This window comes from Ursus americanus, chromosome 19, assembly GCF_024610735.1.
Source record: "Ursus americanus isolate L20-20 chromosome 19, mUrsAme1.1.p, whole genome shotgun sequence".
Taxonomy (NCBI): domain Eukaryota; kingdom Metazoa; phylum Chordata; class Mammalia; order Carnivora; family Ursidae; genus Ursus; species Ursus americanus.
In genome coordinates, this window is record NC_142145.1 from 56,589,494 (window position 1) to 56,604,180 (window position 14,687).

A 14,687-nucleotide genomic window follows, 5' to 3' on the forward strand; every position below is an offset into this window, starting at 1 on the left:
GTGAGCTTGCTTCGGAGGCTGTCATGGCTGTGCCCACCCCGCTCTTGACAGGTAAAGACACTGAGATCACCATCAACAAAAAGCAAGGGTCCTTGAGAGAGTCACGGCCAAGTTTACACTCATTGGTGTGGACCACAATCAAGAAAACAGGTGGAAATCACAGATTTAGGGTTTTTTGTTTTTTTCTAGAAAAACTCAAGAATATGCTGTCAGTTGGCTATTGCCACTGCTCCACTCAGCCTGCAAGAATGGTTTGACAGTCTTAGGGTGTGCAGGCCAGAATCACTTAGTTTTGGTTCGAGAGTGCCTCTTAGCTCTCCGAGGCACTCAAAACCTGCTAGCAAGTGGCATCTGGAAGTCTTGGCAGAGCCTTTGCTGGGTTTTTTAGGGTTTTCTCCACATTGTCGACTTTACCAGCAGCCAGCATGCTTCTGCTCACAGGCCAAGTGATGACCATGCCTCTTCTGAAAGTTAAAAAATTGGGGCTGCAAATTGAATGACCTCTTCCCAGGGGGCACGAAGGCTCATCGTGGAACCTTTCCTCATCTAGCTGTCCCCAAGAACCTGGGTCTCTCTCTAGACAGCCGCTCAGGTTGCCCAGCTAAGGTGGTCCACGTCCCCGCGGGGTCCCCAGCTGTGGGCGGGGGCTTCAGTGGTTGCATCTTGCATGGAAGAGCTGATGTTAATCCCGTGTAGCGAGCAGCCCACGGTGAACAGGTGGTCTGATTGCAGAAGCACAGTAAGGGTGTGAACCACTCTTTTACCTTTCTGTATTGCCTGAACTCTTCCAGCCAGTCAGATGACCGTATGTGTGTAATCACTGCTCAGAGCAGTTGGGGAAACGAATACACAGCCCTTGGGCACACGTGCATTCGTATAAACGCGGAGCCTCCTTTGCAGATAGACGCTCGAGCCTCGTCCGCAATGAAGCTTTCTTACCTCCTTTATTTTGCCTTGAAATTACTTTCTGGCCATTCTGCTCATTGAACTCTAGCCATGTTGTAATATCATGAAAAGGCCTGGAAATGACTATTGTTCCAAAATGTCAGGTAGTTTCATGTGATGTAAATCTTCCACATAATTTTCCAAACTTTGCTTGTTTCCCCTCCTTTTTCTTTCCTTCCATGTGTGTGTATATGTGTAAATACGATTTTGTATTTGTGACACCGACATGTAATTCATGTCACTGGCTGAGTCTGGCTCGTGCCTGTGTGTTGTACGGTGTAGGCCTGGGTTCTCATAGGGGTCACTTCCCCGTGGGGATCCCTAAAGTGGCACTGGAGTTGTGCACACATTTTAGGTTGGTACATAATTGACTTGCCATTTTATACTTGAAATGGTACACCAGGGTGCTCAAGACGACGTTACCTTGCAGACTGTAGAAGGTTGAAGACCTAAAACTGACTTTTAGCCAACGGAAGGGCTGTGCCCCAAAGAGATCTGAATTCGTTTGCCGAGGGAGGTTTGGATGACGGGAACTAGTTCCTTTATGGTCAAGGAATAGGGCGTATGCTGGCTGAAGCCAAGCCCCTCTTGCGGGACTGAACGCACTGCAGTGCTCACAGCCGGTTGAATTACAAGCTAGCTTATCAACTACAGGGCTCTGAGCTGTATTCAGATCCATTCAGCATCGAGTCTGCTTTTTCAGCCATCGTCGTTGGAAGCAGACCCAGTGATCCAATGTCAGTGCTCTGTCGTGTACACCGTTCCTTTTTCTCGTGTTTCTGTAAGGGGCTTCTGGCTGGGCTGGACCCAGCTCTCGCATGTAGAAGACGCAGCTGCGGACGGGACCTTTCCACCTTGCTTTCTATAGTAACGCACTGCCCTCCACCTCACCCAACTGCATGTGTTCTTTGGGGTTTAACACACACTGATTCATACTAATAAATATTGTAAGTTTTACCAAGTTTGTCTTTTTCTTATGATGTTCAGTAGGATCATTTTTTTTTTTTTAAATCACAGTTACTTGAGAATAAAGCGTGGTGATTCCTGGAGGCGTTTGTGTACCGGTACATACGAAGACATGTATAGGGGGTGTTCACTGGCATTGTTTGTAAAAGCAAAATGTCTTCCCCTAAGGAAATCGGTAATAAAATGTGGCACAGCCACATGATGAAAACGATAGGGTAATTAAAATGAATACAACCATGTATCTTAAAACAGAATGTGTCATGCAGGGCTACATACTGCACACCCCCAAGGGAGCCACTCTCCTAGCAGCCTGTGTGAATGGAAGCTCAGCAGCTATGCAGTGCACAACCTGAGCAACAGAGCTGTGGCCTAAACGAGGGAATAAAACAAGTTGAAGTAGTAAAAAACATATAAATTTACACAAAAACAATCATGTATGTTGTTTGTGAACGTGTGTGTGTAAAAATAAAGGAGGAATTAGAAGGCAAAACATCAGCTTCATGATAATGCTCACCTCTGGGGAGGCAGCAAGTAGACAGGATCAGGGAGGGGAACAAAGGGCATTTAATAGGCAGTAATTTTTATTTATTTCATGATAGAAAAATCTGAAGCCAATATGACAAAATGGTAGCATTTGGTAGTTTCAAGATATGTGCTTTATTAGTCAATGCATTTTGCTATATTAAGTTATTTCAAAGTGAGGCTATGGAAACAAGAAACAATAAAAGATGAATGAAGCTGACTTTGTAAATGTGCTAGAAAGAATTCATAAGTGTAATTGCCAGCTTAATGCTCTCAGTAAATTTTACGAGGCTGACTTATGCCCATCCTTTCGTCATCCCAGCTGCCCCCGCCTGCCCCACCCCCCACTCGGACTTTCTCTCGCACGCCTGCATCTTGTGTCTGCCGTGCAAGGCGCTGTTTGATGCACGGATGGACGTGGAAAAGAGTGTGACGAGGCAGGAAGGCAGTGCCTGATATTCTCAGCATTCAAGTCACTCCCGCGCTGGGAAGCCACTTGCAATATATAATGAAACAAGAAACAAAATAAAAACCACCCTCACCAAGAGACCCAGTGTTCTGATTTCGTGAGAAAACAAGCCTTTCTTTTGCATTTCCTAGGAAGTGGTTAGCCATCTATGGCAATGTGGGGAAGTGTTTTAGAACAGCCCAGTGGATCATTGGATTTAGCCGGGAGCCGTCGTGCAGCCCAGCCATCTTTGTCAATAGCGTTCTGTACAGACGGTCCCGCCCCTCCTCCGTCCCTCAGTCCTGCCCTGTCCCAGCTTGGGGTTTAGTTCATAGGACCCAGGGTCTGAGGAGTTGTGCACTGAGGCACCTCACACGTTTTTACAAAACAACTCGGGTTGACTTACGGGCTCTGGAGAACGAGGGCAGAAAGTCCAGAGCTTTACTCAGCTTGATCTCTGGGGATTGCCTATGGCTGTTCTAAGCAGTCATTAAACCTTGCTGCTCAAGAGCTGGGCTGGCTGGTCAGGAAAGGAGGGTGAGCTCATCCCAACTTCGTGAGCGTCTGTCTCCAGGAGCGCCTTTTCTGAAGTTTCGAGACCACAGCCACGTGTTGTTTCCGCTGGCTTCTTGTACGTCTGAGAAGCTACCTTTTCTCCTTCATTCCAGTGTGTATGGAGACAGCAGACAGATAATACCAAGCACCGGCAGGCTTCTGAAGATGGGCGCTCTTACACATGCTGGTCAGAGCATAAATCCACAGTCTTTCTAGAAAGGGTTTGATAATGTGTATCTGAGACCTTTGAGAAGACTGCATCCTGTGACCCACGAATCCTGGTTTTCTATTTGTAGGAATTAAGTGTGTGTGCTTGTGAGTATGTGTGTTTGTACATATGTGTGTGTGTATGTGTGTGTATGTATGTGTTATACATATAACATACACATTACCCATTACTGAATACATGTTCATCTGACACAGTGTCTTCAAACCATGAACTCCTGTATCTTACAGTTTCCGTGGGCAGGATTTGGGAACAGCTTAGCTGAGTGGTTCCGGTGCAAGGTCTTTAACAGGTGAATTGGGGATGTTGACTGGGGCTGCAGCATCTGTAGCCTTGACCGCCTCCCTCACGCGGCTCTTGGCAGGACGCCCCGTTTCCTTGCGGGGGGGTGGGGGGCTCTCCATACATTGCTCAAGTGACCTCATGTCATGCAAGCTGGCTAGCGCAGATTTATTGATTAGTGATACGCACATACTAAGGTGTTTGTCCCAGTATCATTTATAATAATGAAAGCTTGGAATAATGCACATGATCTATGATAGGAAAATAAATAAATTATAATAGAACCACAAAATAGAATACCGTAATCATTAAAAATGACAGTATCCAAAATCAGTGGTATTGGCCACAAGAGTCAGAGGTATGAAAATGTACTCTTTTCTTTTTTCTGCCATATCTTCATTTCTACCCTGAGCCCCCTTTCTGTGTAATGTGGAAAGCTGCATGTGGTTGCCCAGCGAGCTTGATCTCATCAATTCAGTGGCTTCCGTCGCTGTGGGCGTAAGTGTACTCTCAGGATTGAACCCTCACTTTCTCCCGGGGGGGCTGAATGCATCAAAGCTTCTGGAGGGCCACTGTAGTATTCCTGGGTCTCATGGTCTGGCCCACACAGTGGTCTCTCTCTGTCTCCCTTGTCTTGTGTACTGCCCCCCCAAGTCTGCTTATATACCCGATTTAAAGCTCCTAGGAAGATTTTGGATGGGAACATGAACTCCTCTGGGGTCCCCAAAGATTGGGGGAGCCTGGGCTGGAGTGGGAGGCTCTGTCAGCAGAGGGGTTCCTCTATTGCTGGGGTTCCCTGAAGCCAGCCTGGGGGGGTGCAGTTCTCAGTCCTCTTTCTGGGAGGCTGGTGGGAAGCTGGTGCTGGGCCCACTGTACCCAGGTTGTGTCTGCATGTGAGCTGTCCCAGCTTCTCCATTGCTCCCTTCCCATAGCCCAGTGCATGTAGGAGTGGAGAGAGGCAAGCCATAACTTCATACTAGCTTTGTCAGGGCTTGCCTTTTTGAGTTCCCAAATCCTCTGCTCATATGCAGACTTTATTGCCCCACTGGGGAGCTTGTGACAGTGAAGGGGGCACTGTTAATATCAGGCTGTGACAACAGGATTAAGTTGGATGGTCTCAGGAACACTGGAACACATGGTCATTCTGGTCCAGCCTCTTACCCATCTAGCAAGGTGGAAGCTGGTGTTTGAGAGGTGGGGCAGAAAACTCAGGAGTTCCTGGGTAAGTACCTCATCACAGCTGTCTTGGTAAAGTCACCCATCCATCCATCCATCCATCCATCCAAGAAGTATTTGTCGAGGGCTACAGTGCGCCAGTGCTGAATGAGCCCTCCGTGCCCCAGCAGATGTATGCAATTTCCAAGCTTATAAAGGAGGAAACAAATATATGGGAAAAGACAAAAAAACCAAGAATGGCAGGAATGAGAAGGGGACGCTCCTTTAAGGGTAGACAGGGCAGCTTGACTGGGAGGGGTAGGAATCAGCCCACCCCTTACTCATTGTAAGATCCTGAGCCAGTTACTTGGTTTCTCTGAGCCTCAGTTTTCACCTGTCAAATGGGGATAGTACCCACATCACAGGTTTGATGTCAACATGAAATTGTCTTATAAGGTGCTTAGCCCAGACAACCTAGTGGCCACAGATATGCTATTGGCTTCGACCTTTGTTCTGGATTTGTGAAGTGACCTCCTAGTTGCCACTTTCTTATTTTTGTTCCTTTCCCTGGATGAATATAGTATAGAGATTAAGATCAGAAATCTAGGGACGCCTGGGTGGCTCAGTTGATTAAGCATCTGCCTTCGGCTGTGGTCGTGATCTCAGGGTCCCGGGATTGAGCCCTACAATCAAGCCTGCCCTGTATTCGGTCCCTGCTCAGGGGGGAGTCTGCTTCTCCCTCTCCCTCTGCCCCTTCTCCTGGTTTGTGCTCAAGAGCATGCGCCCACTCTCTCTCAAATAAATAAATAAAATCTTAAAAATAAATAAAATGAAAAGAAATCTAGTGTCAGTCCACCTGAGTCCAACTCCCAGCTCTGTAATTTGCTGGCTGTGGGATGTTTGGCAGATTAATGTCTCTAATTCAAGTTTCCTTGAATGCAAAATGCAGAAAATAATTCCTATGCATGCTTCTCCCCAATTCTGGAATCCAAAGAGCTTCATGAGTGGAGAAGTTTTTCCCGAGTTTCATATGGACTCATTTGGGGTAAAACTAGATCTGAGCTGATCCGATGATGTTTACAGTCATTATTTCTCCAACCAGGGGTGAATATCTGCACCATTAGCTGCAGAAAAACTCTGGTGTTTGCTTCTAGGATTCCGTCCCTGACTCTGCTGGGTGTTCATAATAGAGGAGCTGTATTACTTTTATAAAATTCCAACAAAATTCTGAATTCTGCAGACACCTGCCCCCAAGTGTCATCTAAAGTATTGAGAGCCCATCAGAGCACCTCCCTCGCAGGTGCGCCCTGAGGCTGGAGCACGAGCAGGTGCGCAGAGCCCTTCCCACCTGGGAGCTCCAGGTAGCTGCTTTTTACGTGGATGGCAACACGTGCTGTGGCTCCGGAGCGGGGCCCCGAGGCTCTCACGCTGCAGAAAGCACTTCTTATCCCATCCTGGCACCAAGCAATGTGCAAAACTGGTACCAGCTAATGTGAATACAGCCGCTTGCCATGTGCCAGGCACCGTCCCAGGCGCTTTACAGCACATTACCTCTTTTTATTTTTACTACCCTCTTTATTGTTACCCTATTACTCCATTACCAGTATTACCTCCATTCTACAGATGAAGAAACTAAGGCACAGGGCGTTAAGTAAATTGCCAGAGACTAGTAATAGAGACAGAAGTCAAACATTAGCTACTCTTACTCTTTCCTCTTCTTTTTCTTTTTTTAATTAAAAAAAAACTGAAAGAGCATTTTTGAGGTGTAATTGACATTTTACATTGGTTCCTGATATACAACATAATGATTCATTATTTGTATCTTCTGAAATGATCACCACAAGTCTACTTCACACCCACCACCACACGTAGTTACAGGGTTTTTTCCTTGTAATGAGACCTTGGAAGGTCTATTCTGTTAGCGACCTTCTTTTCTTTTCTTTTTTTTTTTTTTTTAAAGATATTTATTTATTTGAGAGAGAGAGAGAGAGCACCAGTGAGGAAGGTAGGGAAGAGGGGAAGGGAGAAGCAGACTCCCCGCTGGGCAGGGGGCTCAATCCCAGGACCCTGGGATCATGACCTGAGCCAAAGGCAGACACTTAACCCACGGAGCTCCCCAGGTGCCCCGTCTTAGCAACTTTCAAATTTATGACCCAGTGTTATAAACTATAGTCACCACATTGTACATGATATGCTCCAGACTTATTTCTTTTATAACTGGGATTTTGTAGCTTTTGACCCCCTTCTGTTTTCTCCTTTCTTTGCTCTCCTTATAAGCACTGTGAATACAAAGGCATGAAGGAAAGGAGATCTACCTTCATTGAATACTTGCCGTGAGCCAAATACTTTCAAGTTGTATCTCGTTTCAGCCATGAAACAGATCTGGGGGGATGCACTGTTGTTCTCCTGTGTGTGGAAGGAGCACGGGCGCTTCACTGGCTCTCAATCCTGTGGTTACTGGCGGGGTAACCTCCATCCCTGCCCAGGCCCAGCTCTCTGGAGGAAGGGGGGCTGGGCAGCTCCGGGTCAAGCAGTTCAGGCCAGAAGGGCCGAATCACTCCATTAGCGAGATTTGCTGGTTTCAAGGAACTATTATCTGGTCCCAAAGTGCCGGTGTGACTCTCCTTGACCCACCGCTCAGGCAACTTGATTGATCTCTTCCGTATCCCTGACCTCGATGTTGACACCATTTGCTCAGCCCTGACCGTTCTTAACGGCTTTTTGGAATGACTCTGGCAGCAAGGTCCCGCAATTTTGATGCGGCAGGGCCCGAGGCCCTGAATACGCTCCTGAGAACCCAGTGCCGGACCGGTGTCCCCAGGCGGGCCTGGGTGACCCGGGAGCAGCCAGCCTCCTCTGCTCTCCTTCACCTAGCAGTTTCTCTTGATGTGCACCTAATTGCCTCTCCTTTCCTCGTCCTTTGGAAAAGGATCTTAACTTGCTTCTAAAGCACGTCCCACACTTTTTCTTTCTTCTGCCTTAAAGGCCTCCTGTGCTCCTTCCCACCGGTCAACGCACACATCCCCATGAACCTCCTCTAGAGTGATCAGCGGCCCTCCATTTCCTCCCCCCTCAAGCTCCTCTCTCCTCCACACTAATGAAATCCTCAAAAGAGATTCTTTTTTTTTTTTTTAAAGATTTTATTTATATATTTGACAGAGAGAGACAGCCAGCGAGAGAGGGAACACAGCAGGGGGAGTGGGAGAGGAAGAAGCAGGCTCATAGCAGAGGAGCCTGATGTGGGACTCGATCCCGGTACACCAGGATCACGCCCTGAGCCGAAGGCAGACGCTTTAACGACTGCGCTACCCAGGAGCCCCTCAAAAGAGATTCTTGATCGTCCATTCATTCTCTTGTTGCCTGAATTTGGAATTGGGCCGCTCTCCCTCATTCTGCACTTTTGGAGGGATATGTATACGCGGAGGGATCACCTACCTGCTTGCCTCTCTCTCGTTCTCCCTGCAGCCCTGCAGGAACTCGAGGCTGTGGACCTCCCCACCTGAGTTCCCTCCTTCCCTGGCCTGGGCCCCCAAGCTTCCCTTAGCTTCTTCCTTCGAGCACCTGTTCATTTCCCTTTGCTCGGTCTTAGACCCCTAGCCACTTAAGTGCCGGCAGCTCCTGCAAACAGCCTCCCAGTTCCGCTCAACTGAGCCCCCCTTTTTATGCCCTCAGCCAATTTGATGATTTTGATTATTGCTTCCAGGTGTTGGACTTCCGAGCTGTGGTCTGGCCTGGCTTCTCTCCGGAGATGGGAACTTGAGTCCCGGCAACCGGGTGGGTGGCCCCTTGGGCGCCCCGCTCCAGGTGCCGTCGCTTCGTCGGGCCTGTCGCTGCCAGCGCTGCAGTCCCTCGGTGGCTCAGACTTGAAATGTGGGAGTCCGTGCTAGCTTCTCCTAGGCGTTTGTCTAACGATGGAAATTCTATTTCCAGAATTTCTTGAACCTTTTAACCCTCTTTCTCCTCTCCGAGTGTAGGCTTTTGCTATATTCTCTCTTAACTATTGTGATGGCTGCTTAGCAGACCTCTGAGGTCTGTCTTTGGCCCGCAAGTTTGTCATTGAGATGCTGACCATGAATCTTGCTAAAGTACACGTTGGATTATGGCATCTCCTCAAAACTTTCTGCAAATGCGATGAAATTCCAAGTCTGTGACATGTGCTGAATGTTCCTCTCCTTGGGGCCCAGCCTCTGTCTCTCCCTGGCAGGGGCTGGGGCCTGCTCCCGCCAGCCTCACCATGTGATTGCACCTGGCTCTCCTCCATCCGGAAGGCCATCCCCATCTGCTCCTCTGTCCTGGCTTCTAGGAGCTTTCTCAGGCCTCCCCGGGGGCGTAACAGCCCTTCTTCTAATCTCTGTAGAGTTTGGGGTAGCAGGTTAGCCTGTAAGTTAAAGCCAAACGTTTTTACCCTAGGTAGTACATTTTTTCACTCAACATCATGAGTCTAGTATTAAATTGTCATTCTAATGCTCTATACTCTGTTAATTAGGTATTACCTCAGAGGGTCAAGAAAGAAGAGAAACTCCATGGAATATTACTCAGCCATCAGAAAAATGAAATCTTACCATTTGCAATGGTGTGGATCGAACTAGAGGGTATTATGCTGAGTGAAATAAGTTAATCAGAGAAAGACAATTATCATATGACTCATATGTGGGATTTAAGAAACAAAACAGAGGATCATAGGGGAAGGGAGGGAAAAATTTTAAAAAATGAAATCAAAGAGAGACAAACCATAAGAGACTCTTAAATATGGGGAACAAACTGAGGGTTGCACGAAGGGAGTTGGGGGAGGGCATGGGATAACTGGATGATGGGACATTAAGGAGGGCACATGATGTAACGAGCACTGGGTGTTATATGCAACTGATGAATCACTGAACTCTACCTCTGAAACTAATGATACACTATATGTTAATTAATTGAATTTAAATAAAGTTTTTAAAAATTAAAAAAAAAGAAAGAAGAGAAACTCATAGGCCTCATAGGCAAGTTTTCCTTCAGTGTTTGGTACATTGCACATGAGGCCAAAGACTGGAGATGCCAAGGCAATCTCTCTTATCTTTAAGAAGCTTACAGTTGGATTAGGCAGGATTTATGGATTTATGCCACGTGACATCATCTCAGTCAATGTGTGGTGCTGACAGGAAGGGCAGGGTGGCCACGATGAAGTGTGGGGGTGTGACATTTTAATTCTTTTTTGGTTTAAACATTTATTTTCTGTGTTTTGATTTTGTACCTGGTAGGGATGGTTTGGAAAAGTCTCATAGGAATAGTTTCTTTTACCAGTCTCCTGTTTCTTTAGTCAGAGGCCAAGATAGGGATGGCGGTCTGCCAGATGCCAATAAAGATAATGTTAGCAAAAATCTTTTTTAAGCTAACTGCTTTCATGTAAACCTTCATCAACGGTTTTTTATTATACACGCTGTAATCCATTATGCCTGTATCCATCCAATCACTAAGTGCGCAAGGAATGCCACACTCACTTACGGTGAGGATGAGCCTGGGTCCTTCCCAGGAAGGTCAGCGTTGTGACCCTGAGCATCAAAGCCACAATTCACGTGCCAAGAGACGTTCAATGGCAACCGTTGCTTTGCTCTGCTGCACTGTGGGTGCTATTTATCTTGGGGCAGCTACACTTTGGAGTCTGCTAACCCGCTTGTCTTTAGCAGGTGGGTATTGGGAGTCAGGGAATCAAAGGCAGAGAGCAAAGTCCCTGCACTGGGAGTGATGACCGGGTCATGTACATTTTTAAAATTTCTGTGTTGATATTAAAACACCACCAAACTGACAACTCCCCTGAATCTTACCAAAGCATCTCCAAACAGACTTTTCTAGTAAATATTCATACAGGAGAGCTTTAAATGTTATACCAGAATTCTTTCCTACCACAAAAATGTTGGAGGTTAAATATTAGGACAAAGGGATTGAGTAAAGTCAATACTCCAGTCTTCCTTGAGCAAAACATAGATATGAGTGTGCCTAGAGCTGATGAGAAATGAATGGGGTGCTCAGAGAGCCAGGTATAAGGGCATGAGATCCACACCTTAGATAAAATACTGATTGTTCATGACGAATCCTCTGTGTGACCAGTAATTTGGAGGAAGAAGAGTATTCACTTAGAATTAAAAAAAAAATAAAGTTCTTTCCCATTAAAAATGTCCATTCTTGACATTCTGGGTAATCTAGAAAAATAGAAGGAATCATAAACAATTTATCAATCCACCCTGACCTTCAAAGCACTTAGAATGTCTTTTTTTTTTAATAAAAAGATTTTATTTTTGTATGTAATCTCTACACCCAATGTGGGACTTTAACCTACAACCCTGAGATCAAGAGTCACATACTTCACCAACTGAGCCTGCCAGGTGCTCCCAAAACACTTAGAATGTTTTAGGAGTTTTGCTAGTGTTTGTTATTATGACACTGACAAACTAAGTAAAAAATAATTTTCTAATAGATGTTCAAATGGATTTATGGCTCTATTTATTTTACGTGAGCCCACAACAACATCTTTCAGATCTAGGGAATGTTCTAAAGGAAAGTAAGATATAGTGAAACCCAAGAGAAACCGAATCTACCTCTGTGTAATGACTTGCCCAACTGATTGCTTTCTGATCTCTTTAGCAAAAAACACTTAAGCAGCAGTAACATCATGAAATGTAGATAACTTTATACTCAGAGAAATCAGTGCTGAAATGGAGGCTTCTATGAAGATAAGCATTCTTCTATTTTAGCGGTGAGCACACAACAACCATAGCTCGGTGGATCTGATTATAAAATAATTCTTGGGGCGCCTGGGTGGCTCAGTCGGTTAAGCGTCTGCCTTTGGCTCAGGTCATGATCTCAGGGTCCTGGGATGGAGCCCCGTGTCAGGCTCCCTGCTCAGCGGGGAACGTGCTTCTCCCCACCCCTTCTGCCTGCTGCTCCCCTTGCTTGCGCTCTCTCTCTGTCAAATGAATAAATAAAATCTTAAAAAAAAATTCTTCATGAAGAGTGACTCTGTGATGAGCACTTCTCTATTGAAGCAATACTCTCTATCAGTTAACAAGTACGGGAGTAGAACCACATAAAACTGTAGTTGAATCTTCCAGTGAAATCCCTGTAGAGGTGCCTGTTCTCCAGGAGGGGACGAGTCAGTGCAGCATGACTCACCTGCACGAGCGACGCCATCCTCACCACCCACGAAGGCCCTCACCCAGTTGCTGTCCCTCCTCTTTTATGTAAAGTCTTACAAATACAGGACATCTCAATGATTAATGCAACGAACCCATGTATGTGTGCCCACCATCCAGAATTAACAAATACTAATATTTTATTTCTAAGCATTTGCAATAAACATGCACACACATATTCAATTAAGCAAAGTGAAATAGAATATAACAGACAAAGCTGAAGTCCCTTTTAATCTTCTTTCCAGACCCGTTTCCCTTCTCCCTTCACCTGCTCAAAGCAACTAGTATAGTGAGTATTGTGTATAGCCTTGGAGCCAAGTTTTCTCTTTATTTTGTATTGCATTTACACATATAAACACATATATACGGATATGTCTGTGTATCTAAATAAATGGTATTGCTTACATTTTGGAATAGAAACCCCGTTTTATGGCATGTGTTTTCCTCATTACAATAAAAGCCCTAAGGAGGTAGCCACAGGGTCTGCTCACCTCTTTATCCCTGGTGTGTAGCCTCATTTCTATCCTGTGTAAATACTCAACAAACATTGTTGAACTGAATACTATCTGCTAATATATTGTGAAATATTATGAAGGGGTATTAATTGGTGTTTTCAGTGTGGTGGGTGCACGCATACGTGCACACACACGCACACACAGACACACACACACACACGCACACACACACACACACACACACACATCTACGCAGGCACTTGGATCCCCAGAAGAGTTCAAATAGCATTTCTCTGGCCATGGAGCTCCTTCTTCTATAGCAGGCTTCTGTATCTCTTCCATGTGCTCCCTCTTTCTCATGCCTATCCTCTTTTCCCCTCCCTTGTCCTGCTCTGGCCCCCTCTGGCCATCCGAGCCCAGGCCCCTGAGACCCTTGGGAGGCTGCCAAGACTGCCTCCTACCACCATAGCCACCAAAGGCACGTGGCAACGCCATCCAGCTGATTCTTTCTGAAAGCCCACTCTCTGGGGCTCTAGACGCTCAGAAAAGACAATGTGTACCCCACTGAACAGGGAACCTCCGTCTCCCTACTCCTATCTGTTGATTCTTCAGTTACAGCTGCTTTGTGCTGGGCCCCCTTCCAGCAGTACGGGGTGCCCGGGAGGGGTCTCTCTTCCTGCCTCGTTTCTCCAGAATGCCGGTTCTTTCTTGCAAAAACAGTCATGAAATCAGAGTAGACCAGTGGTCTTAGCTTCCTCCTGGAAGGGTGCCTAGGGACCCTCGGTTAGGGTTTCAGACTCTACAAACAAAACTTTCTTCTGCTCAACCCTACCATCTCTGGTAAGAGACACTGCCGACACTGGGCTCCATGCACAGCCTGTCAGCACTCACCTCTGTTCTGATGACTACTTACTGCAAACACCTGTGTTTCTCTCAGGTGGCTGCGGGCACAGGTAGAGCACGTGCACAGGGCAAGCAGAAGTGCCAGACTTAATGCCTCTGGAAAGAGTGCTCAAAAGGAAGGAAGGAAGGATCACTTGAGGCATGCTCTATACTTTCCCCCAGTCCCCAGGGGGAGTGACCCTTAATGCTCACGGTGACAGCTGGCCTGATTCCCTCCCCACGGCCCCACCCTTGTCTCCTGAGATCCCCTCCCAAATAAACTGCCTGCACTCAAATTCTTGTCTTAGATCTGCTTCTCATAGTTTAGTTAAAATGCGTTATTATTGATTCAATGGTCAAAAGGAACTGTTGACACACAAAATCAGCATGGGGGACCTTAAACATATATTGCTAAGTGAAAGGAGTCAATCTGAGAAGGCTATATGTAATAGGATCCCATTTATATGACATTCTGGAAAAGACAAGACTATCGAGACAAATCAGTGGCTGCCAGGAATTTTCGGGAGGGTGAGAGTTTTCGGGAGGGTGAAACACCGCACGTTTTTTAGAGCCGTGAAACTATTCTGTATGGTGCTGTAACGATGAATAATAATACCACCCATTTGTCAAACCTATAGGACTTCGCAGCACAGAGTAAACCTTAACGTATGCGAATTTGAAAAAAAAAATCGACGTGGAGAGCAGGGGATCCCAGACTGTGACAAAAGAATATGCCTATGACCAACGCATGTTGGAACTGCACCGAATGGGTGGGGGAACAGAGAGGCTGACCAAGTCACTTGGGAAATGACTAGAAATGATAAGCCTAAAGACAAAAAGAAGTGCCCATAAACACTGTGCTCTAGGTGCTGAAGTTATTAAGCCGGGAGGGACAGGTTAGCTACTCTGAAACCATCCTACACATATACTGGAATTGCACAAACAAGTAAATGAATGGCGGACAGTGGGTCCCCAGTCACTTTCGGGATAGGAGTTTATAGACAAGCTTGGGGGAAAGGCTGCGATGACCCATGTGGTACTGAATTAAAGTCAAGGACATAATATGAACTCATATTTAG